Source organism: Vipera berus (assembly GCF_964194415.1).
Source record: "Vipera berus genome assembly, chromosome: 11".
Classification (NCBI taxonomy): domain Eukaryota; kingdom Metazoa; phylum Chordata; class Lepidosauria; order Squamata; family Viperidae; genus Vipera; species Vipera berus.
Genome location: NC_138214.1, coordinates 18312245 through 18338210, shown reverse-complemented (window position 1 = coordinate 18338210; position 25966 = coordinate 18312245).

Below are 25966 nucleotides of genomic sequence, written 5' to 3'. Positions count from 1 at the left end.
GAGGACAGCCATTTGTCTGTTATGGCATAGGGTTTGGACTAAAAACCTCCATGATCCCTTCCAACCCTATTATTCTATGTTCTATGTCTTCCTTCCTTCCTTCCTTCCTTCCTTCCTTCCCCCTCCCTCTCTCCCTCCTGCTGTCTCTCTTACAGTGCTGCCCTTTTTCCTGTTGCCAGCCTCTCTTTTCCAGCAGGCCAGAACTCTTAAAAGGCAGAGGAGGAAGGGGAGACCAGGCACTTCTGGTGCAAATGCATCCCATGGAAGCATCTCCCACTGGCCCCAGGCCAGGTTCTTCTCTTCCCCCTTTTTTCAGTCCCTTGGGGGGTGGGAATTGAAGAGCCTCCAGTTCTTGAGGTTACAGTACTTGCCAGATTTGGTGTGTGTGTGTGTGTGTGTGTGTGTGTGTGTGTGTGTGCCTCAGAGCTGCTCTCTGCTATATTTACTCCCACCTGCATTAAAAAAGGGATAATCCTTTTTATTTCTGGGCTCACCATAGTAGGAGCTGCCGTGATTGTCTCTTTATCTCCTGGTAGAAAGAGGAAGACAACACAAGAATTGCCCAACCATGTCTACTCATCTTCACTTCTGGTTTTTAAGGTTTCGCCGTACAAAGCTATATATATTTTTCTTAATTTAGTCTTCACTGCCAGACTAGAAAGTTGTTTGTCCACTGCCAAACTCCTGCTGGAACTCTCTTCTTGCTCATGCAGGGAGCTCATTAACTGATTCTGGCTCCTGAAATTATTCCTAAAACAAGAAACAGCCTCTCGTAGCCTTTCCCTGGCAATTTTATTCTTTTGTCCCCGTGCGTTTACTCCCACTTTATACTGGAATATTGTATCCAGTTAGGGTCATCATGACAAAAAAGGACCTTGAGACTCCAGAAAAGTTTCAGAGAAGAGCAGCAAAGATGATTAGGGGACTGGAGGCTAAAGCACATGATGAGCAATTGCAGGATCTGGGATTGTAGTGGGTCTAACAAAGAGAAGGACTAGGGGTGACATGATACTAGTCTTGCAGGGTCTGAGAAGTTATCACAGACAACAGGGAATCAAGCCTATTCTCCAAAGCACCTGAGGGCAAGACAAGGAGTAATACATGGAAACTTTACAAAGAGAGATTCCCCCCTAGAATTAAGGAGAAATTTCTTGTCAGTGAGAACAATTAATTAGTGGAACAGCTTGCCTTTAGAAGTTGTGGGGGCTTTCAAGAAGAGACTGGACAGCCACTTGTCTGGAATGGTATAGAGTCTCCTGCTTGAGCAGGGGGCTGGACTAGAAGACCTCCAAGGTCCCTCCCAGCTCTGTTACTCTATATTCTGTATTCTTCTCCAAAATTCCTATTTCCTTCTGTGGAATTCCTCTGCTCAACTCTCTCTTTCTTTGGTCAGAGAGCTCACACCCTGGGAAAAGGCTGCCTCATATTCCTCCTATCATGCTTGCTCATTGGGCAAGCAGCAGATGGCTGACATTGTCCTTGCAGTCAGAAGTGTTTTGAAATTATAATTTCAGCCCACATTGGTCGAGCACAGCAAACTTCAGAATGTTCAACTCTTTCGTCACCCTCTTGTCTCTCCCTTCTGTTGAACTGCACTATTAAACCCTCCACTGAGTGCACTCTTTATATCTTCAGTAAACTCACTCTCTGGAAAATGAATTACAGAATAACAGAACTGGAAGGGTTTGAACTGCCCCTTCAGAAGCTAGCTCTAGATTCCAGGTGAAGGAAGGAAGGAAAGAAGGGAGGGAGGGAGGGAATGGAGAGGGGAGGGGAGGGGGAGGGAGGAGGACAGAGCTCTTTATTTACAGAATACTCCTTAAGCTTTGCAAAAACATATTCTCCACCCTGGATCCTCACTTGACCAGGACAGTATAAAGCAGGGGTAGGCAACCTTGGCTCTTTTGTGACTCGTGGACTTCAACTCCCAGAATTCCTGAGCCAGCCATGCTGAGGGGAAAGGGAGAGGTTTCCAAGCTGAGCCATGCTGGCTCAGGAATTCTGGGAGTTGAAGTCCACAAGTCATAAAAGAGCCAAGGTTGCCTACCCCTGGTATAAGGTCTCCTGCCTTGAGATCTGGGGCTTGAGTAGAAGACATCCAAGGTACCTTCCAACTCTGTTATTCTGTAACTTCTGTAACCTTCAGAGTCCCTTTTAGCCCTACGATCTATGTTAATATTTTCCAAGGGAATGGAATATAGTACTGGTTTGCCAGGTGTTCTGAGATGGGTTTAAAAGCTCCCAATATACCTTTGAATCTTATTTCTGAGATATTAATAATATGGAGGAGGGAATAACCTGAAGCCTCCTTGGCAGAGACTTTCTTCTTCCAAGGATCCCAGGTCAAAGTACAGCCTGTGCAGCTGAAGGCTCTTAGGTTCTTCTGCCAGAGCCTCCCTCCCCTGCCCAGATCCAGGAAAAAGAGACTGGAGGCTGCTTTAGTTCTTCCTGAACAAAGCCCAGAATTACAGAACAGAACAAACTTTGTGCCGGTCCTGAAACCCAAGGGCCAACAAGGGCCGCAGGTTTGCCTGCAGAGAAGGGTGATATTCGAAATTCCCAAAGTCCTTGAGGCCAAATGCTCTATCTGAGATCTCCATGGTTTAGCCAGCCTACAAAATCTCCAAGCAGCCAAACCCACCTTCCTAACAACTTTGATGGAATGAAAAGCATAGTCTGAGCCCCACTAATTATGCTATTGGATAAATGGGATTACGTGGGGAAAGGCATGAGGGGAAAAACCAAAGCTGAATGCCGTTTATTCAAGCCTCCCAGTGTGGGGCTGTTGGTCAAAGGCTTTAGGGGGCACTATTGTTCCATCTGAAAACTGGGGCTGGTCCTAGAGGAAGAGGGCAGAGAGGCCAGCAAAGGAATTCATCCTGCCCTCCTTGATTTCTCCTTGGTGAGCTTCTGCAGGAGTTATGTTCCAGAGACATTTCTGATTCCAGATCCTGCTTCCTGGTGCTGCCGTGCCTGATTCCTTTGTTCCCCAGTTCTGACCACCTCTCGCATTACCCCGTCTGTCTCCCCACCTTTTCCTGCTGCGGTTAGCTACACTTCTTCACTCATAAGTCCGTCAAGGCCTTGCTGGAACAAGGGGCGCTGCCAGGCCTTCCTGGGCAAGGGGGAAGCTTCCCGGCCCAGGCATCTCTCACAGGCCCCGTTGTCAGCCGTCCCCACTTGGTCAATTAGCAAAGCAAGGCTCTCGGACTCGTGGCTAGAGAAAGTGTACTTTACTAAAGCCAAGTGGTTACGGTGTAGCAAAGCCGAATCTGGTGTTTCGTGCCCAAAGCATCTGGTTAACATTTGCATTTGGGTCCTGTCTCCACCCCACCCACCCCCCACGGTGATCTGTAAGTGTCCCACAGCATTCAGACTCCTTATTTTGGTAGCAGTCTCCAGCTATGCAGGCCTTGAAGGTGCTGCATTCCGTTGGGTGACCCTGGAACAGTCTGCGGCTCTCCCGGGAATGCACAAGGACCTTTGCTTTCCTCTCCTCTGTCCTCCCCCCTTCGATCCCACCCCGCAGCTCCCTCCCCTCATTTCTCCTGACAGCCTGGCATCTAGCTAAGCAGGGTCGGTGCAGCAGGATGGCAGGTCTGAAATCCATCCTGGGCCAGTACAGACCTCAGCACAGCTGGGTGTAGGTTGCTTACGATTGTGGAGTCAGACTGCCACACGGAGGGTTTTTTTCCTCCTCCAATCTTTCATGGATTGCAATTTCTCCTTTGACATTTAGTCTGGGAGCTGATCCAATAAAAAGACATGTAATAAATGCAGCCCGTTGGAGGGTCAGGAGATATTGCAAATATTATGCCAAGCAAGACACATGAGAAACACATTTCTCTAAAAATGTATGAACGAGTGTCAGGTGGAATAAGCCACTGACTGAATGGCACACTCTGCTCAGCGGCATTTGCAAAAGAGGAAAACAAAATGCTTCAATTCCTTCCGGGTCAACGTTTATTTATTTTATTTATTCAGTTTTGATGCTGCTCAACTCTGAGTGACTCACAGTAATGAAAAGCAATGCAGAAACAACAAATTACAATAAAATAAACAGGAACAAATTACAAGAAGATCTTACAAAAGCAATTACAAAAGCAAGAAAACACAGAACATTGCAGACAGTCCCATTCGCCCTTCCCCAAGGCCTGGAAGAATAGCCAGGTTCTACAAGAACCTCTGAAACACCATTGGGGGGGGGAGCTATCTGGATCCCAGGGGGACCTCACTCCAGAGGGCAGGGGCCATTGCAGAAAATGTGGACTTCTTGGATCCTGAAAGGTGACCCTGTTAATCAAGGGGTGTCCCCACTCTGCTGGATTGTACCAAAAGGGCAGAAACCATAGGAGACAGATGATCCCTCAAATATTGGCCCTTTGCCATAGGTGGCTTTATAGATAATAACCAGCATCTTGAATTGCACCTGGAAGACAGTGGCAACTAGCGCAGCTTCTGAAGTTGAGATGTCCTATGGGCATTACATGGCAAGTCCATCACTTGTGCCCCTGCATTCTGGACCAGCTGAAGCTTCTGAGTGGTCTTCAAGGGCAGTCCCATGTAAAAGGAGTAACAAGGCAGGAGTGATTGTCTTAGAGGGCCATCTGATCCAGGAAAAAACACAACTGTGTACCAGATAGTATTGGTATGTGGGAATCACCTTGCAAAACAGAAAGAAGAGCCGCAGACTAGATGACTGGCAGTTGGGCCTGCAAAAGGAATGGGGATGTGGCAAACATCTCACAAGGGATATTTACTAGTTTCCTGAACTATAAAGGAGATATATATTATCAGACTTGCAAGATTCTATTAATGTAACCTTAATGTGGCCCATTCTTATGTTACTCAGAAATGGCTGCTGGACGTTTAGTCAGAGCTGTTCTGGCTCTTCCTTCAACAGAATTTCTTCTGGTACTTCAGATCCTGAAGATCCTTAGTACACCAAGAAAACCCAGGAGCAGCACACAGGAAGAAGTTGTGTGTGTGTGTGTGTGTGTGTGTGATGCAGTCCAAGGCCCCAGTCACCCACCCTTTCCAAGTTTCAACCAAGGCCTCAGCTGAACTCCCTCCCCCCCCCCAATCAGGACCTCAGGGAAAACCCCAGTTCAGAGTGGAACCCAAGAGGATCTATCAGTCCCCCAGAACAGGGGAATTGAGTAGGCCCTTTCTCCGTGGGGTGCGGGTGGCACAAAAGTGGGAAGGCAATCAGAGGATGTTCTGTCTGTGGCAATGTTTGTGTCCTTCATTACCAGATCATGTCAAAATTGTCCCACGGGAGGAGAAACCCTTATCCAATGTATTACTACTTGAGTCAGATCCACAATTGCCCTGGACTCGATACCACCCAGCATCAGATTAAAACCCACTGCTAGCTTGTTAATGGAACCCAGCCTCTTAGGCAAGGATGTTGCTGAGCAGCAGAGAGATGGCATAGCAACAGCAATCCCCACTGTGCTCTATAGGCCACATTTGACCCCAGCCCTGCTCACCTGGTCACCTGCAGAGCCCCTATGAAGCTTCAAGGCCTCCTGAATTACAACATCTACATCCTTCCCCCCTTTCCATTGGGTCTTGTCTGATGCCAAAGCAAGATTGCAATAGCAACACCACTTAGATTTATATACCGCTTCACAGTGTTTTGCAGCACTCTCTAAGCAGCTTACAGAGTCAGCCTGTTGCCCCCAACAATCTGGGTCCTCATTTTACCGACCTTGGAAGGATGGAAGGCTGAGTCAACCTGAGACTCGAATTGCCGAACTGCTGGCAGTTGGCATTCAGCAATGCTAACCACTGTGCCATCACGGCTCGTCTGTGGCACAATTCCAAGAAAGGACCAACCCATCCAGGGCCATTCAGGTTTCAGAGAGGGAAGCAGTGGGGACAGACAAACTGAGTTCTTAGGCTGCATTGTGGAATCTTTTCTGCTAGGAGTGAGTGTGGGGTACAGACGTCCTGAGAGGCAGTTTCAGAAGTCCAGAAAACCCTTTTGCTTTGACCAAGCCCTGCTGCCCAGTGGAGAACTCTAAGCACCCTGCTCAGGTCTGGATTTTCCTGGGGACTGTTGTTTGCTTCATGCGGGCACCAGTTTAATGGGGCAACCAGTGGCATGCTTAAGCTGAGCCCTCACACATTGATAGGCAGAGGACAGGACGAGTTCTCAACAAACCAAGAAAGAATTCTTCCCCCTGACTTCAGTGTATCCATTAGGAATTTTAATTCTTATCTTGGAGAACTTGGCAAAGATATTGAAAGACCAAAAGTTTTGTCAAATTTAGCATCAGAACTCTTACCGGCAAACCCCACTCCCAACTGCCTTTGTGCATTAAAAATGCATGATTCTTGGTATGGAAACATTTAAGAACATCTCAAGGATTCTGTTAGGAAGAAAAGAATGATGCCTCAGCCTAGATTCCCATGAGACAAATATCCTGACTGTACAAGCCAAGTTATCTCTCAGACAAGGCTCCAAATGCCATTTTCTTAGCAGGAGGCAAGTAAACCCTTTCCCATCTGAATTCAAAAGTGGGCTGCGTTGCTCATTTGACATTTCTTTTCCTTTTTCAGCTTCTGAAAAGGGTCCCAAATTAACCCCGCCTCTCTCATATGAGTATCCTGGAGTTCTTCCAGCTTGAACTTTTGTTATGATATGTCAACCCAGCTCCCTATTGGAATGGCCATGGCTTCAAAGCATGGATCAAAGTTTTTGGTTACCCAAAAGCTCAGGGAGCACATGTCCATCCTATAAAATAATAAAGAAATCCCCGAGTGAAGCCCTACCTTGGTGTGTTTGTGGGGCTTGTGTGCTCTGAGGAAGATGAGGGCTATGGCAGAGGTTCAACAATACTGGACAGATCTCAGAGTAGTCAAACAAAGAGTGTCTTTGCCATAGACAATACAGTGAGACATAATTTACAGAAACCCATATCAAATCAGGCATTGCCCAGGTCAATAAGGACCATGTTAGGTGTTGAAGTTCCTGAATATCTTGTGACAAATGGGCCACAAAACTCAGGACTGTTGGCGGCCGAATAACCGGTGCCAGCAGCTGCAGAACAACTGGAAGAAAAGTTGCTTACTTGTCACAAATATACAAAGACTGAAAACAAAGAAATGATAAACTTGCATGCCACTCAACACCTTTGAGCAGCTCACAACAATCAAATAAAGTACAGGTAGTCCTTGTTTAATGATCCGAACTGGGATTCATAATTCTGCCACTTAGTGAAGTGGTCTCTAAGCTGCTCAGAGTTATCTTGAGGTAAGATGGGTGGCCTGTAAATTTTATAAACAAACAAAAAAAATAGGAAACCATGTTACTGCAATGGTGCTGGGAGCCATGGGAAGACTACAGAAACAGCTTATCTTTGAAATCCCTTCCTCTTCAATCTCTCTGCTCTGCAAACATTTTCTATAGGCAATTTCTCCTTTACCTGACCCTCCCCCCTCTTCTTCCCTCCTCGAGTGAAGAGATTGGAGAGAAGACATTGTAAGCTATTTATCTTCTACACGTTGGAAGCAATGTGATTGTGCCAGCAGGGCAAAGGATCAGGCAAAGTTGATATTGCCCACAGAATTCACTTGTTGTTTTTTTCTCCTCCCTCTCATTGCAGGGTGAGAGATTGGAGAGAAAGGGATTTCAAGAGAGCTAACAGTATCCTGCCCTCTGTGATCACATTGCTGTTGATGTATAGAAGAGCAAACACATGACTGAGGGACGTTGTGAAGATTGTAAATGGTTATAAATTGTCCATAAATTTATTTTTTCAACACTGACATAAAATCAACAGGCAACTGTAATGAAACAAGGCATCCCATTCTCTTCCACCAAAGGCCAGGATGAAGTTTTGAAAGTAAGGAGTGGGTGAGAGGATGGGGAAGGTTTCTGTTGCCATCCCACTTTCACTCCCTTCCAATGCAGTTGTTGTTGTTGTTGTTGTTGTTGTTGTTGTTGTTGTTGTTGTTGTTGTTATTATTATTATTATTATTATTATTATTATTATTATTATTATTATTATTATTATTATTATTCATGGCACAGCCAGCCAGATTTTCAGACTGGGTTTGGCCTTTTTGTCTACCTATTGAATCCTTACCAAGGACCCGTGGATGTTTGATGGTGTTACAGATATCATCACAGGATGGAAGCTGCTCCCAGTAAAGCCGCCTTTTGCAATTGGAGGTCTAGTCAAGCCCCCTGCTCAAACAGGAAGACCTATATACCATCTCAGACAAGTGACTGTCTAGCCTCATCTTAAAAGCCTCCAGTGATGGAGTGGCCACGATTTCCGGTGGCAAGCTGTTCCACTGGTTGATTGTCCTCACTGTCAGGAAGTTTCTCCTTAATTCCAGGTTGTTCTTTCTTTGATCAGTTTCCAACCATTGTTTCTCATCCTTCCCTCTGGTGCTCTGGTAAACAGCATGACCCCCTCTTCTTTGTGGCAGCTCCTCAAATACTGGAATGCCACTATCATGTCTCCCCTATTTCTTCTTTTCTTTAGACTGGCCAAACCCAAGTTACACAGCCGTCCTCTGTACGTTTTGGTCTCCAGGCCTTTGATCATCTTAGTTGCTCTTCTCTGAATTTTTTCCAGACTCTCAACACCCCAGAAGACAAACTCAGGATCCAAAAAGATCTCGACAAACTCAAACAATGGGCCCTATCCAACAAAATGAGTTTCAATGTGGAGAAAAGCAAAGTCTTACACTTAGGCAGGAAAAACCAAAGGAACAAATACAGATTGAGCGAGACCTGACTTGGAGGCAGTAACTGTGAGAGGGACCTTGGAGTACTGGTGGACAATCACTTAACACTTAACACAATTGACTTATTATTATTTAAGATTTAATCTTCACTTCAATTCATAGTCTGGGACTGGTAAAAACTTAGCAGTTCAGGTCCCAACCAAGGACCTAAGAGCTATTAAGGTAGCGTCTGAGTATATAGGCAGTACTGAGTAGGGTGGTTTTTTTGCAAAGTCAGGATATTCAGGTCTAATAAGTTCAAAATTTCCATGTATCTAAGCAGCTCTTTGGGCTCTGTTACTATTAGAATAGAATAGAGCTTAAGGGACCTTGAAGGTCTTCTAGTCCAGCCCCCTGCTCAAGCAGGAGAACCTATACCATCTCAGACAAGTGACTGTCTAGTCTCTTCTTAAAAACCTCCAGTGATGGAGCACCCACGATTTCTGAAGGCAACTTCTGTTCCACTGGTTAATTGTCCTTTTCTCCTCAATTCCAGGTTGCTTCTCTCTTTGATCAGTTTCCAACCATTGTTTCTTGTCCTGCCCTCTGGTGCTTTGGAGAGTAATTTGATGCCCTCTTCTTTGTGGCAGCCTCTCAAATATTGGAATACTGCTATCGTGTCACCCATTTCTTCTTTTTTTAGACTAGCCAAAGCCAATTCCTGCAGCCTTTCTTCATAAGTTTTAGTCTCCAGGCCTTTGATCATTTTAGTTGCTCTTGCCTGAACTTTTTCCAAGGTCTCAACTTTTTTTTTTTTTTGGTGATATGGTGACCAAAATTGGTTGCAGTATTCCAGGTGTGGTCTTACAAGGGTTTTATGAAGCGGTACTAATATTTTGTGTGATCTTGATTCTATACCTCTGTTTATACAACCCAGGATTGTATTAGCTTTTTTGGCTGCTGCTGCACACTGCTGGCTCATAGTCAAGTGATCGTCCACTGGGACTCCAAAGTCCCTCTCACAGTTGCTGTTTTTAAGCCAGGTCTCACCTAATCTGTACTTAAACCTTTGATTTTTCCCACATTGAAACTCATTTTGTTAAATAGGGCCCATTGTTCAAGTTTGTCAAGATCTTTTTGGATCCTGAGTTTGTCTTCTAGGGTGTTGCCTATTCCTGCCAGTTTAGTGTCATCTGCAAATCTGATGAGTTCTATTCTCTCATCTAAGTCATTAATGAAGATACTGAAGAGTCCTGGGCCTAAGATGGAGCCTTGTGGTTCCCCACTGCTTACTTCTCTGCATGTGGATGTAGTGCCATTGAGGACTACTCACTGAGTACAGTTTGCCAGCCAGCTACAGATTCATTTAGTAATAATGTTGTCTATCCCACCTATTTGTAGTTTACCAAGCAGCAGGTTGTGGTCTACTTTGTCAAATGCCTTAGTGAAATCTCAGTATACTATGTCCACAGCATTTCACTGGTGTACCAATTTAGTCACTTTATCAAAGAATGAAATAAGGTTTTCTTTGGCATGATCTGTTTTTGCAAACCCGTGCTATTACTATTGTTACAACTATTGATTTCTTCCTTCATAGTCTCTCAAGTTCAATTTGCAAATCACTATATTTTGGGGTTGTTTTTTCTTCTTCTTCTTCTTCTTCTTCTTCTTATTATTATTATTATTATTATTATTATTATTATTATTATTATTATTATTATTATTATTATTATTATTATTATTATTGCCACCTAGCTCCCTTATAAGACAATTAAATCAAGCCACTTGCAAGTGATAGTTAATGTAAGGAATAATCTGGGACTTGTATTCAATTCATTTGTTTCTTTGGTAATATTTTTGCAATTTACATATCCTGCTGTTTGCCAAATCCTCAAAGCAGGTAATAATAAATGCTATAGTCCCCTCTGATCACTAATAAAATGTGCAGATTTAAAAGCAAATTTTAAAAATGCATAAAACCAAGACATTACCAAATAGGGAATAGCAGATTGTTCCAAAGGCTGAAACACGATCCAGCAGTTAGAAAGCTGAGAGGACGATCACAGGATCCCTGCATGCCAGGACCTGCCTGGCACAGACACTTTTGCTCAGATGTCAAAAGCAGCACCAAAATCTTTCTACCCACTCCTGGGTTGCATTGGGAGGGTGGGTCTCTATTACTGCCTGGACATCTGCATGGGGGGAGGAAATGTCCTAATTCAGGGCAGGACAACATGTGAACATGAAGGGAGCAGGACACAAGATGCCAGAGAGAAAATTGTCTCTCAGGGGGGAAAAATGAACCTCAGAATAATAGCACTGGCAGGCCTGAGCCCAAGGATGAGTGTTGAGTCCATCATTTTTTTACAGTGGGCCTCAGAGCTTCAGAATGAGGGAAACGGCTGCAAATACAACTAAGTTTCAATCAAGACAAAGTCAAAAGTAACAGCGCAAGTTGTTTGTGCTTGTTGGGCTACTCAGATTTCCTAGATTTATAGGAACTAGAGCGAGAAGGGCCTCAAAGGTCAAGGCAGGATCCACTATCCTTCCTCACAGGGCTTGTTGTCTATGGAGATTCCCAGTATATCCAGGTCATAGTTGCCTGAAAGGTGCTTTTTCTAAACTGGACTTTCTTGTCATTTTTCTTTGAAGATGAAGAAGACATTTTGCTTGTTATCCAAGAAGCTTCATCAGAACCAGTAAAATGTCTTCTTCTTCTCCCCCAAGCCCAGCCCAGTTGCCTTTTGAAAAAACACCTTTGAGCTCACAAGGCTTGGTTTCCAGGTTCCCTCCTCTTCCTCTGAATTTACTTTAATTGTCGGGGTTCTTATTGAACAGGGATTTTGGATCAGTTTCCTACGGTTCAGAATTGTGAAAAAAGAGAAGACGTTAAGTATTTCTGACACAGCGTTTTCTTCTGCTTACAAAACATCTGCAGAATGATTTATTTCAATATGTGGACAAAAAGGTTGCTGATTGACTTATCGGGAGTAAATGAAGCCACGTAGATTATGCCTGGAAGTCTTGGAGTCTGAATCATAGTCTGTTCATATGAATCATAGTCTGTTCATCTGAACAACAGAAATATAGTTCCCAGGTTTAAAAGGCATCAATCAAAGGCCTGGTCTCAATCAAAATCCACACCAGAAAGCATTCTCCCTTTGCCCAGAGACAGGCAAAGAGATGGTCTCCGTGAGGGCCGCTCTTCCCACAAAAGAACGTCAACTACAATGCCAGTCACCTTCCCCCACCGTGCCACCAAACACAGGCCTTCTTCCACCCTCGGGAAGGCTTTGTTCAGGTGTCTCTTTCCAGGGAGTCATTTGACACCGTCGGGCTCATCTTCAAGGCCCCTGAAAAATCAGTACCCAAGATGAGGTGAAAATTGGCAGTGAAAATCGGCACACCGAGTTCCTCATTGCTGGGTTTACCTGATACTCAAACATTAGAAGCTGATCAGTTGCTACTACGCAGCAGAAATATGATTAATTTTAAATCTCCAGAAGTGAAACAGGTTGCAAGGAATCAGCTTCCCGTACTTCACCTCCCCATCTTTCAGGCTGAAGAACTGAAGACCTTCTGCTTGGGTTTGAGAAACTGGGTTGTTTAAGTGGCTTTTTTTTTAACTAGGCCTCAGTTCCAGCACTGAACCTTCTAATTGCCACAAGCTACCTGAAAGCACACCAAACCACGAGCAAAACGCTGCACTCCAAACAATGGACCATCTTCATTAGGAAGAATCGTTTGGGGGTGGGCTCAGAAAAAAGGTAACAGCTGAGGAGCTCCTAAAAGACCCGATGCAAGGAGAGTGAGTGAATAAGGAGAAGTGTCTTGGTCACCTCCATGCGCTTTCTAGATTCTTGAGTTTGGCCCTGAGTCCAAAATGCACTTCTGGCACAGTGGACATGAAGGAAAGGCAAACAATCAGCCGTCCCCGGAAAACTGCCCAGGATGAGCCAAGGGTTGCCGAGTTTGTTGTGTATGTAAATAGTTATTAACAAGGTACTTAACAGATTGCAAACACATTGCAACATAGCAGGATTAGAGCGGGAAATTAAGGTGCAATCATTGGTTGCATTAACCTAGGAGCGGGAAAATAGACTCCATTGATTGGTTACAGTTCACATACTTCCCATATAAAAGGTTGCAACATTTGACAGTTAGTCAGTTGACTTTGTGTATTCAATAAACTCATTCATTGTTAAACCACTCTGAGTCCTCGTCTATCAGAACCAAACAATTGGCGACGAAGGTGGGATAGACAGAAGACCAGAGAATCGGCGGAATTGTCGCGCAAAGGCGGCAAATTTAGAACGAGTCATAGTCAACCGAGCGGCCGCGGCAGAATAAAAAAAATTCTCCGAATGGCGCAAATCGGGTCATTGAAGGAATTCGACCCAAACTTTCCCGAGGATTGGGAAGAATACATCGGACAAGTCGAAGGGTTCCTGTTAGTGAACGGAATCACAGACGACCGTAAAAAAGCGGCAGCTCTACTGACAATTTGTGGCACACCGGTTTACCGAATCGCTGTCGGACTGTGTCAACCGCAACCGGTCTCAAGCGTGCCTTATGCCGACCTCCTAGCCAAACTAAAGGTCCACTTTACACCCCGGAGATCTGAACTCTTCTGGCGGCGCATCTTTGAGAAGAGGAACCAGAGACCGGGAGAATCTATACAAAAGTTTGTCGCTGCCATCAGGGAAGCCGCAGTACGTTGTAAATACGATAATTTAGAAATTAGAATTCGGGACCGAGTAGTACTGGGTTTGCGTGATGAGCAGCTACAAAACAGAATAATCGCCAAACCCACCGGCGATTTACAGGAAGTGATCGACGAACTTTTAACTTACGAGTCAACCGGGTATCGCGACCCCCCCCGCAGCAGCATGGCAGCAACGCCCGAGATCAACCAAGAAGGCTATGTGGACTGCGGGGAGGTGGACCAGCAGTGGGAGGAAGATATCGCTGAAGTCTCCAGGCGATTCGGGAAATTGGCGCCAAGACAACCCAGAAGTGAAGGGCCTGAACCTGCCCGCCGGCAACAAACCGCAACTCCGCAAAGACAAGCGACGGGGGCACAACGACCATGGAGGGACACCGCAACTAAACCGCGAGACATCGACAACCAGAACCGGTGCGGCAGCTGCGGCGGCAACCATCCCCGCGCCTCTTGCCGATTCCGATCCGCAAAGTGCAGGGCATGTGGCAAGACCGGCCACATCCAGGCCATCTGTAGGAGCCGTGCTCGCGACAACCGCCTCCACGAAGTCGATGTGTGGGCCGAGGGTAAGGTAACCCCTAAGTTCAGTGTCAAGGAGACCCCTAAACCCCGGGTTAAAATCCCAAATCTAGGGGAGGTGGCGCGAGTCAACCGGAGGAGACAGGGAAAAAGTCACAATTTTCCAGGAGAGAAATTAAAAGTTACAGTCCAGCTGCAAGGGGTCCCTTGCAGAATGGAAATAGACTCAGGGGCTTCAGTGTCAATAATTTCCACGGAAACCCTGGAGAGGATTGAGCAAATAAGTGGAAGGAGAATTCCACTTAGTTCAACAAATATTCAATTAACTGACTTCCAAAAAAGCCCCATAAAAATAAAAGGGAAGACCAGCCTTAACGTTAAATTTAAGGGATTTAAGGGGGTCTTAGAATTAATTGTTACGGAGGGACATAGGACTAGTTTAATTGGACTTAATTGGTTCCCTGCCCTGGGTATTTGGATCGGGGGAATAAATTCAGTGATTAAGAAGAAGACCCTCGAATCAGTCTGCAATGAATTTGCAGACGTATTCGATGGATCTTTGGGGAAGTACAAGGGGCCCCCAATTAAATTTAACCTAGACCCCTCAGTAAAACCAATCAGGCTTAAGGCCCGAAGGGTACCTTTTGCCTTAAAGGGAAAAATCGAGGCCGAGCTCGACCGGCTTGTAGGCCAAGGGGTATTAGAACCTGTTGAGGGTGGCCTATGGGAAACGCCGATTGTCACACCCCTAAAACCTAACGGGGATGTGAGAATCTGCGCTGACTATAAGGCCACCCTGAACATTGGAATGAAAAAGCATGCTTACCCGGTCCCGACGGTGAAGCAGGTCCTCGCGACGATCCAGGACGGCGCCATGTTTGCCAAGTTAGACTTGGCGCATGCGTACTTACAATTGACTGTTTCTGAAGAGGCTGCAGAAGCACAGACGATCGTTACCCACAAGGGGGCGTTCCGGGTCCACAGACTGCAATTTGGTATTGCAGCTGCTCCAGGCATCTTCCAAGAAGTGATGGAGAGGACCTTAAAGGGCATACCTGGTGTATGCCCTTACTTTGATGATGTCCTGATAGCTGGAAAAGATGAAGAAATGTTAGTAGAGCGGCTGGAACAGGTACTGGGCAGGTTTAGGAGGGCTGGATTGAAACTTAAAAAGGAAAAATGTAGTATAGGGGTTAAATCCACTGATTTTTTGGGGTTCAGGATTGACAAAAGTGGAATCCACCCTACCCCTGACAAAATTAAAGCAATTAAATGGGCCCCAGAACCTAGGAACAAGGCGGAACTACAGGCCTTCCTTGGTTTGGTAAACTTTTACCACACGTTTGTGCCACACAAGGCTGCCATTGCAGAACCCCTCCACAGACTCTTAGATAAGAAGACGCCCTGGCAATGGCTGAACAAACACAAAGTGAGTTTCCAAACGTTAAAAGACATTCTTTCCAGTAACTCAACTGTAACCCACTTTATAGAAAACAAACCAATTTTCCTGGCGTGTGATGCTTCGCCCTATGGTGTAGGGGCTGTGATCAGCCACTTAGATAACCAGGGAATACAAAGACCCATTGCATATTACTCCCGGACACTAACCAAGGCAGAGCGGAATTACGCTCAGATTGACAGGGAGGCATTAGCAATTGTGGCAGGAGTTAAAAAGTTCCACGACTACCTTTATGGTAGGAACTTTACCATACTGACTGACCACAAACCCCTGTTGGGACTGTTTACCACGGATAAACAGACTCCCCAAATTATGTCGCCCAGAATGCTGAGGTGGTCCATTTTCCTCTCAGCATACTCATTTTCCCTCCAATACAGACCTGGCAAGGACATGGGACACGCTGACGCCCTTAGCAGATTGCCCCTGAGCATAACAGAGGAGGACCCTGCACCTGTGGGACAAATAATGTCCCTACAGGATATCCCTGATTTACCCCTGACGGCCAAAGACATAGCTGAAGCAACAAATAAGGACCACACCTTAAAGAGAGTATTGGCCTGGGTCATGAGTGGGTGGCCAAACGCCAACCCGGATGAAAAATACAGTCCCTATTTTAGAAGGAAAGATGAACTGTCAGTTCATTTGGGATGCTTACTCTGGGGAAATCGTGTGGTTATTCCAGGAATTCACAAATCAGCTATTTTACTAGAATTACATGAAGGACACCCTGGAATAGTACGGATGAAGGCGTTAGCTAGGAGTCACTTGTGGTGGCCAGGTCTGGACAACGACATTGAGGAATGTGTTGCCAATTGCCATCTGTGCCAACGCTCTAGGCCTGAACAACAACACATCCGTACGCATAAGTGGGAGTTAGCTAGGAATCCTTGGTCCAGGATTCATATTGACTTTGCTGGACCTTTCCAAGGGTTAACATTTCTAGTAGTGGTTGACAGCTTCTCGAGATGGCTAGAGGTAGTACCAGTCAGTTCAGTAACTTCAGGAAGAACAATACAGGCATTAAGGGGCCTCTTTGCCACTCATGGGTTGCCGGATTTAATTGTGTCTGATAATGGGCCACAATTCACATCTATTGAATTTCAGGATTTCCTCAAGGCCAACTCGATTAAGCATAAGACATCAGCACCCTTCCACCCATCCACCAACGGCTTGGCTGAACGGAACGTGAGGACCATGAAGGACGCTTTAAAAAGAATCATTCGGGGTGACTGGCATCAGAGACTGGCCGAGTTCTTGTTGGCCCAACACACGACCCCATGTTCTGCTACAGGAAAAAGTCCAGCTGAAATGAGGTGGGGCAGGAAACTAACCACCAAATTGGACAGATTACACCCTGACAGACTTCAATCAAACACTGAATGGGACATTCCTAACAGAACATTTAAAGTGGGGGATTTGATCTGGGCCAGAAACTATGGCCAAGGGGATAAATGGATTCCTGGGGTGGTGACTGAAATCTTAGGTCCCCTGTCGTACACTATTGAGGGGGAAGGAAATAGGATCTGTAAAAGACACATAGATCAGCTGAGGAAGAGATCCAGTGGATGCTTGCCGGTAGAGGGGGATCAAAACATATTGGGGGGAAACAGTACATCCAGATTCAGGGATAACAACATGCTCGATAGTGTGGTAGAGGAATGGCAAAACATCTCATCCCCTGGTTCCCAACAACAACAACATCAATTTAGTCAAATTGGCTGGGAGGTACCCCTGCGCAGTAGGCCAGTGACCACTGGGTTACAAACACAAACTAATACACAAAACAGCAGCAGAGAAACATCTGAGCCTAGCAACCCAGAGCCCAGGTCCAATAGTGACATGCAGCCAAGCAACCAATCAGGAAGGGAGGTCCCTAGCAGCCAGAGTAACAGATACCCTTCTAGAATACATAGGCCACCAAAATATTTAAAGGATTTTGTAAAGAAATAACATCAACTGGGGGGTAAGGGGTGTTGTGTATGTAAATAGTTATTAACAAGGTACTTAACAGATTGCAAACACATTGCAACATAGCAGGATTAGAGCGGGAAATTAAGGTGCAATCATTGGTTGCATTAACCTAGGAGCGGGAAAATAGACTCCATTGATTGGTTACAGTTCACATACTTCCCATATAAAAGGTTGCAACATTTGACAGTTAGTCAGTTGACTTTGTGTATTCAATAAACTCATTCATTGTTAAACCACTCTGAGTCCTCGTCTATCAGAACCAAACAGAGTTGGAGGTCCCTCTCAGGTCATCAAAGCATCTTCTGGCTCTCCGGAGACGAAATTACCCGCCACTTCCCAATCCGGACCCTGATGCCTTTGCCCCAGCGTCACATGAATACAGGACTGCAATTAGACGGCCTTTATTTCTTCTGCAAATAAGCTATTTCTGCCCAAGGAAGCCACATTAAGAGAGGCAAAGCCGTATTTTGACAAGATTGTTAATAAATACTTAAGGCTGAGTGTGAAGCCAGGAAGGCTGTCATGAGATACATATTTACTAACACACCATTTAATTTAAAGAAAATATCCAAAGCATGGACAGCTAACAGAGAAATTAAATGCAGGAAAAGGGGCATAACAAAAATATAATAATAACACATCAAGACCTGCAAAGTTACAAGAGAAAATCCAGCACATATTAAGACTGACAAATGTAAATTAAATTATTTTGAAAGATGATAAAAATTACTAATGTGGTTTATAAGTGGAGGAGGAGGAGGAAAGGAAGGAAGGAAGGAAGGAAGGAAGGAAGGAAGGAAGGAAGGAAGGACACCCCCCACCAACCCACCCAAAAAAAGATTCAAATAAGAAATTGCATGACTGCAATGAATCGAAAGTGCTCTCAAAATGTCCATCCCTTCTGTTGACAGATACTGCAGAATATTTCAGGAATGTGACCCCCGTGTGGGGCTTGTGGGCCTTGCAAATAGCACAGCAATCTTAAAGTAGCCACATTCAGAAATCTGATGGTAACTGAGAACTAAAAAAAATACGAATCATGCAGAAAAGTCCACAAAATGTGCTCAATAGGAGAAAATGCTCCATAATCAAAGAGAAATTGCTTGTCACGGTGACTTTAAAAAAACCCAGCATAAACAAAATTAATCTTGCAAGCATAAGAATTGCAGGGAATTATACTGCAAAGTTTGCCCAATTATAATTTAAAGTCCTTTTTTGAATGCCATAATGGCTTGTCCTTGGCAGCTGAGTCCCTTCTAGCTCCCCCCACCCCCACAATATTTGGTTCCTGCCATAAAAAGGGATGCATGATATGCTTACACAGTTAAAGTTACAGAATCCTAGAACTGGAAAGGATATCAGAGGTCATCTAGTTCAACCCTTGGCCAGGGCAGAACCCACCAGAGCCTCTCCAGCAGAGGAACTCCCAGCCTCTGTCCAATGTCCTTCCCTTCCCCCTCCCCGCATATGGGTCGCCTGGGCAGCCTGAAAGATCTTCCTGAGAACCAGCTGGATCTTGTAGACCCCCCTCCCTCCGCCGGCTTCTTGCCTGCTTTCTGAGGCAACAGAAAAGAAGCCCCCCCTCCCTCTTCTGGGTGAAAATGGTGGTGGCTCCTGTCTTTGAGTCTTTCTTCTTCAGCCAGCGGATCGAAGCTTATAGAGGACATGAAGCCAGCAGGCTGCTCTGTGGCTTTTCTTTGCAGCCTCTTCTGACACCCTCCCCCCAATACACACACACACACACACACACACACACACACACACTGCCACATGACCTGGGAAATCCCAAGCCTCCAGGCGGGGGAGAGAGCCCTGCGTCCTCCCTGGGTGACAGCTCTTCCCTTCTGCAGGCTGCCCTTCCAAGGCCTTCACTCCATCCTCCCTGCCCCCCTGTGAACCTGCCTTCCATCCTTCCTGGAGGGCAATGCCCAGCACTGGAGACTGACCCAAGGTGGGATCTGACCAGGAGGGAACAGGCCGAAGGAGGACCTGGCCCCACCACACAGAGCAGGTGAGATGGTGGCAGCCCTTCTCTGGGGTGGAGATCTTCCAATCTGAAGATGGCCTGCTTTGGGGAACAGGGACCGGGAGGGGAGGGGGCATTCACTTCCATACGTGTTCTCACGCATGACCCTTGGCCCCCTTCTTTCTCTCTCTTGTGAGACCCTACAGGTGTCAGAATCCAAACATATCTGCCCCCCCTCCCGCCCCCTCTGCCTGGGACCTTCCTCGTGCTGAAGAGGTCTTCTGGCTGGAGATGAACTTTGATACTACTGGTTTTGCACTGAGGACTTGTAGGGATCCATCTAGAAATAAAAAGATGGGGAGGGGCAGTGCGTACCTTTGGTGGGCCTTGCCCGAAGATTTCAGAAAGCCATGAGAAAACTTCATATCTCTCTCTCTCTCTCTCTCTCTCTCTCTCTCTCTCTCTCTCTCTCTCTCTCTCTCTCTCTCTCTCTCTCTCTCTCTCTCTCTCTCTCACACACACACACACACACACACACACACACACACACAGCTCTGTTTTTCTTTCTCTTGCAGCCACAACACACTCCATTGGGACTGCAGCAAGCACGGGTTCTCACAGAAGATGGAGAATAATTGAAATCTCCTTCTGGTGACTTTCATCCTCTGACATGCAACTCCCCTTCTGGTAATCAGCAGACCTGACAGGCGGGCAACAGCACAGCCACATGCAGCCTCACACCTGGAGAGATCGGTTGTCTTTATGCCGGCACACTGACAACAGAGAAGCGCTGCTGGGGTGCTCCAGGAGAACAAAGGGATGCACACCATCCATCCCGAAGAAGCCGGAGGAGACCAACCAGTAGCATCAGCCACTCCACTGCCCCAATTAGCAATAGCAACAGCACTTAGACTTATATACCCCTTCGTAGTGCTTTGCAGCTTCTCTAAGAGGTTTACAGAGTCAGCACATTTTCCCCAACAATCTGGTTCCTCATTTTAACAACCTCAGAAGGATGGAAGGCTTATTCAACCTTGAGCCGGTCTGGATCTAGCCATCTGAGCAGAGTTAGCCTACAATACTGCATTCTAACCGCCAGCGCCACCGTCTCCCCACCAGCACTCGCCGAGGTCACTTTGGCCTCAGATCAGAAGCATCGTGCACCCTACATGGCAAACAGGGACTGTCAAGCTTGTGGGACGTTTCCTTTCTCTGTAATTGGAACCAGTTGCAAATTGTGCTTGTAGGGCAGGAAAAATGAAGCCATGGAGATGCTGCTAAGACGTTTGTGATGCACTTCTGGTTTTCTCCAGAGCTTTTATCAGCAACATTGGTAGTGGGGGGAGCACAGTGGCAGGATGAAGACAATCTGACTGAGTCAGGCCGCTTGCTATTCTGCTTCTTCATGGAGCCCAGAAAGCTTTTCCTGGGTGCTCATCGAGATTGGTTGGGTTGAGATATTCTTTGGTTGGGTTGAGATATTCATGAGCATGCCCAAGATGGCGGACGTGCAGGGCTGAGCTCCGTTAGGAGCTTCGGCAATTTTAGCAATGTGGCGACCCTGGGGAGCTTCACAGTGATATTTGGGTCCTGTGAAGGTTTCGGGTGAGGAGGAGGAGGACGAGGACGAGGGAGCTGAGCTTTGGTGCCTGCCTTAAGAACGCCTACATGGTTTGCCTGGCTCTGGGAGCCTGGACTCACCGAGGGCTCCGAGGGCCCCGAGGACTCCGAGGACTCTCTGAAGACTTTCTGAGGATTGCCAGCTGAGCCCGGAGGAGCCTGGAGGAGCCCGGGGGAGTTTCGAGAGTTTCTGGACGGCTTGGTGGACGTGGAGGAGCTGAACAGAGCCCCGTGTTGCGTGGCGCCGATCAGCTGTTTATCGGTGCAGCAGGGACCCGGCGAACTCTGATGGAGGCTGTTGGAGGCGGAGGAGCTGGGCGGAGCCCCGAGGGAGACTGCGGAGGCTGCTGAGGCGCCTGGAAAGACCTTGATTTTTTGCTGAAGCTCCGCTCAGTGTGGCTCCGACCGGCTAACCGTTTGTGCATCGGAGGTCCCGAGACCCCTTCCACGGAGCCTGGTGGTGTTCCTGAGATCTGTGACGCCCGGATTAATTGTTTACAGCTCGGTGATGCTCCGGAACGCCTTCCCGCTGCTTGGGGAGCTGCGTGTTGTTAGATTGACTATGAATCGCGGCTTGGAGCGGCGGGGGCGCGAAAATGCTGGAGTGGTGGAGACGTCGTTTAGCTGGTTTCCGAGATGGCTGACGGTGAAGGGAGTGGGCCTCTCTGATATGGTGACCTGGCCTGGTGGTGGAACGCGGACGCTGTTGCCTCGGACATCTGTGAGGCAAAACTTAATCTCTGCGCCGCCAGAAAATCATTGGACCATGTTGTAGTTTCCCTTCTTGACTGACTATCATCCAGTCTTTTTTGCAACATGGAAGTGACTTATGTAACCAGAATCTCTCCTACCATTTTGGTGACCATGCCGGCTTATTAATCCTGATGTATTTCACAGATTCTTTGCTCTAACTCCCTCCCCTTCTCCCCCCTCCCCTATAATAGAAGGCCCGGGTTGTAACCACTGTGGGAGAGTGGTTAAGTTTTTACATCTGCTGCCTCCCAGAGGTGAGAGCTCTGGGGGGTATTGCTCCCCCGGTTTGTATGTACCAGGTTGCCCCCCGGCTTTGACCGCCGTGAGAGGGCGGGATTCGATCTATCCCGGGATTTCCCAGCTCCAGTGGCAGTGGAGCTGGGCTGGCTCCCTGGACACTTGCCTTCGATTTATTTATTTTGAGATCCCCCCATGTTGAGTTGATCTGGTCTGCCTTGCTGTTTTTTTTGTCGGACTTGTTAAGATCATGCGTCTGACTTATTCGAGCACGACTTTATACGCTCTCAGGGGGGCCCCCCCATCCTGGGAGCGACCCGCCTTACTTTTTACACCTCCTCTTGATGAAGGGCCCGAGTGTTGGGACCCTGAGAGATGGCTGGGCATGGGTAGGGGCCTCCGATATAAGCCAAATAGGAGGCCCCTGGTTAGTTTTTTGGTTAAATTTTTTAGGAGGTTAGGGAGGGGGGTGGGAACTTCTTTTGGTTGTTCGGATATGGGGGGCAGTCCAGCAACCACTGTTCAGGCCAGGGCCGGGATTGATCGCGGAGGGGAGGAGCGGGGGTCGGTCGCCCCCGGGGCTCCAGGGCAAGTCGTGGGAATGCCTATTCCCACGACGTTAGGGAATGGCAGCAGGTGCAGGAACAGAGGGCCGTATCGACCCCAGGGAAGGCCTCTCCGCTACTTGCAAGCGGTGAGGCGTTCCGACCCTCTTGTTCTACCCCGAGGTCCCGGGAGTGAGGATGTGCAGCCTCCTGAGCTCCAGCTGGTGTACCTGAATGCCAGGTCTGTCGTTAATAAAGCTCCTCTCGTCCGTGACTTGGTCGAGGGTGAGCAGGCGGACCTGGCTTGCATCACGGAGACTTGGTTGGGCCCAGAGGGCGGTATTCCTCTGGCTGATCTCTGCCCACCAGGTTTCCGGGTGCTACACCGGCCTCGGGCTCAGGGTAGGGGTGGGGGAGTGGCTGTTGTTATGAGGGAGACCTTAGCTCCGCGGGAGGCCACCGTTCCGCAGATAGTCGGTTGTGAGTCTCTCTTTTTGAGATGCGGCCCTGGTGCGCAGTTGGGCTTGCTGCTGGTGTACCTTTCGCCTAGTCACGCAGCAGCAGCCCTGCCTGAGCTTCTCGATGTCCTCTCTGGGTTGGTGGTTGAGTTCCCGAAACTTATAGTTTTGGGGGACTTCAATCTACCATCTCTGGGAGGATCATCTGAGTTGGCTCGGGAGTTCATGGCTTCCATGACGGCCATGGACCTGACGCAAGTAATTTCAGGACCGACTCATGAGGGAGGCCACACCCTTGACCTAGTTTTCTTATCTGGGCGGTGGTTAGATGATCTTGGTGGGGGCTCCCCAATTATTATGCCCCTGTCATGGACCGATCATCATCTCCTGCGGCTGGTCTTCCGTTTTGCCACCCCCCGCCGTGGGTGTGTGGAACCAGTTAGATGGTACCGCCCCAGACGCTTAATGGATTCCGCGAGATTCCAGGCAGCGCTGGGGTCCCCACCTGCCTCCCCCACTCACAGCTCGGCAGATGCCTTAGTGGAAGCTTGGGAAAGGGCAGCCACTGAGGCTCTTGACCGAGTTGTACCCTTGCGGCCCCTGACCCGATGCAGATCCCGTCGAGCTCCATGGTTCTCCGCGGAGCTCCGGGAGATGAAGCGCCGGAGACGGGGCCTAGAGAGCGGTTGGAGGTCCAGCCGATCCGAATCCGACCGATTGCGACTAAGAACCCATATTAGGTCTTATCTCGCTGCGATAAGGGTGGCGAGGTCTAATCACTTCGCTACCCTTATCGCGTCCGCAGATAATCGCCCGGCCGCTCTGTTTAGGGTGACTCGCTCCCTCCTTAATCAGGAGGTGAGGGAGGAACCCTTGCAGGGTCGTGCCGAGGAGTTTAACAATTATCTGTCGGACAAAATCACTCGGATTCGGACCGGTCTGGACTCCGACTGGGCAGAGTCTGGCGATCAGGACGCGGGTGGTCTTGTCGATATCATTTGGGAGGAGTTTGATTCTGTGACTCCGGAGGAAGTGGACAGGATTATGGGGAGACTGAGCTCCACCACATGTTTATTGGACCCGTGCCCTTCCTGGCTGACTTATGCAGCCCGGGAGAGGACACGCAGCTGGTTCCAGGCAGTTATATCAGCTTCTTTGAGTGAGGGTAGCTTCCCTGCCGTCTTGAAAGAGGCGGTGGTGAGGCCCCTCCTCAAGAAGCCTGCCTTGGACCCAGCTGTATTGAACAACTTTCGTCCGGTCTCCAACCTTCGCTTTCTTGCGAAGGTTGTTGAGAGTGTGGTGGCGCATCAGCTCCCTTTGGTCCTGGATGAAGCGGATTATCTAGACCCGTACCAATCGGGTTTCAGGCCCGGGCACAGCACGGAGACGGCATTGGTCGCGCTGGTGAATGATCTCTGGAGGGCTCGGGACAGGGGTCATTCCTCTGTTCTAGTCCTATTGGACCTCTCAGCGGCTTTCGATACCATCGACCATGGTATCCTGCTGCGGCGTCTCAGGGGATTGGGAGTGGGAGGCACGGTTTTACAGTGGTTCTCCTCCTATCTCCGGGGACGCTCGCAGTCGGTGTTGACAGGAGGGCAGAGGTCGACCGCGAGGTCTCTCGTTTGTGGAGTTCCTCAGGGGTCGGTCCTCTCGCCTCTCCTGTTCAACATCTATATGAAACCGCTGGGTGAGATCATTCGTGGCTTTGGAGTTGGGTATCATCAGTACGCTGATGATACCCAGCTTTTTCTTTCTACCCCAAACCACCCCAGTGATGCCCTCAACGTGATGTCCCGTTGCCTGGAGGCGGTTCGGGTCTGGATGGGGAGGAACAGACTTCAACTCAACCCCGACAAGACCGAGTGGCTTTGCATACCTTCATCCCGGGTCTATTCGGATATTCCATCTCTTTCTATGGGGGGTGAATTATTACCCCCCGTAGATAGGGCTCGGAACTTGGGAGTCCTCCTAGATTCGCGGCTTACCTTGGAAGATCATATGGTGGCCGTGACTAGGGGGGCTTTCGCCCAGGTTCGCCTGGTGCGCCAGTTGCGGCCCTATCTAAGCCGGGATGATTTATGCACGGTCACTCACGCGCTCGTGACCTCTCGTCTAGACTACTGCAACGCCCTCTACATGGGGCTTCCCTTGAGGACCACCCGGAGGCTCCAACTGGTACAGAATGCAGCCGCGAGAGTTGTGTTGGGAGTTTCCCGATACTCCCACGTGACACCTCTGCTCCGTGAGCTGCATTGGTTGCCAGTTGTCTTCCGGGTGAGATTCAAGGTGCTAGTAATGGCGTTCAAAGCCCTCCATGGCATGGGGCCGGAGTACCTCAGGGAACATCTGCTGCCGGCATCAAGCTCCCTGCGCCCTGTGCGTTCCCACAGAGAGGGCCTCCTCAGGGTGCCACCGGTCAGAGAATGCCGTCTGGTGGCCCCCAGGGGGAGATCCTTCTCTGTGGGCGCCCCGGAGCTATGGAACCAGTTACCGGTTGAGCTCCGGACGGCGCCCGATATGCGCTCCTTTCGCCGCGATCTGAAAACATACTTGTTCGAGCAAGCCGGCCTGGCCTGAGGGGGGATTGGTGGGGTTTTTTATCATTCTTATTGGGGTTTTTATTATGTATCAATTGTATTTTAATCGGGCATGCATTTAATTATTTTTTAATTTTTGTAAATTTCTGTGTTTTATTCTTGCCCTGTACACCGCCCTGAGTCCTTCGGGAGAAGGGCGGTATAGAAATGATAATAAATTAAATTAAATTAAATTAATTCAGCTCCTCCATTTTACACCCTCACAATTCAGAGCCCAGCATGTGTTCCAACTCGACCCTGCCCTGCCTCCCCTGCCCATCCTAGCAGGCTTCACGGGTTGCTGGAGGCTGTTAAGGAGCCGGTTCCCAGCATTTGGCAAAGTTCTGGCACGCTGGCTCTGTCTCTTCCCGGCCTCCACCTAGGGGCTCCTCCTCCTTGTCCGAGGGATCTTCAGGGTGGCGCCCTGGTGGGTGCCCGGGAAGGCCGTGGC